Source organism: Schistocerca piceifrons, chromosome 2, assembly GCF_021461385.2.
Source record: "Schistocerca piceifrons isolate TAMUIC-IGC-003096 chromosome 2, iqSchPice1.1, whole genome shotgun sequence".
NCBI classification, from domain to species: Eukaryota; Metazoa; Arthropoda; class Insecta; order Orthoptera; family Acrididae; genus Schistocerca; species Schistocerca piceifrons.
In genome coordinates, this window is record NC_060139.1 from 1005537660 (window position 1) to 1005538496 (window position 837).

Genomic DNA, 837 nt, shown 5'->3' on the forward strand with positions numbered 1-837 from the left:
AAAGTCTAATTCCGCCATCTGCAGCTATATCAATTACTTTATGGTCACCGATATTCTCTAACGGCTGCTACCTGCAAATGAAATACTGAAAGAACTTTACATCTCAAAACAAATAGCAATAAATAACGATTCCAAAAGCAATTATGCGGAACTACTGTACAAGAAGAGAGAAGAAAAAGAAAAACAGTGCCAGATGCCGCCGATAGGCAGCATAAATGTTCTTCGCTGTTATTCAGGACACGCTCAGATTAGACCTTGCAATTTTTAGTTATAGGAAATCACAAGACGTTACACTTCAGAGATATTTGTTTTTAGCACTCCGTCTTCAGGCCACAAGTGGCCCATCGGGACCATCCGACCGCCGTGCCATCTTCAGATGAAGATGCGGATAGGAGGGGCGTGTGGTCAGCACACCGCTCTCCCGGTCGTTATGATGATTTTCTTTGACCGAAGCCGCTACTATTCGGTCGAGTAGCTCCTCAATTGGCATCACGAGGCTGAGTGCATCCCGAAAAATGGCAACAGCACATGGCGGCTGGGTGGTCACCTATCCAAGTGCCAGCCACGCCCGACAGCGCTTAACTTCGGTGATCTCACGGGAACCGGTGTATCCACTGCGGCAAGGCCGTTGCCGATATTTGTTTTTAATAACTTGTATTTACCTTCTCTCTCTCTTTGTTTTACAGCCTTTATACCTTCACATCGACTAACGAACTTTTCCTTCTCTACTGACTAGTACGTGAACAAAATTCAGACTCTACAAAATGTCTTACATCGAATTATTACATGCTTAACCCTTAACAATCATATATACAGGGTTATTACAAATGATTGAAG

At 43.7% G+C, this 837-nt stretch overlaps 1 pseudogene; it reads right to left on the reverse strand.

The window, feature by feature from the left end:
* Nucleotides 1–516: 516 nt before the first annotated feature.
* On the reverse strand, nt 517–633 carry LOC124778909 (annotated as a pseudogene).
* Between the last annotated feature and the right edge of the window lie 204 nt (nt 634–837).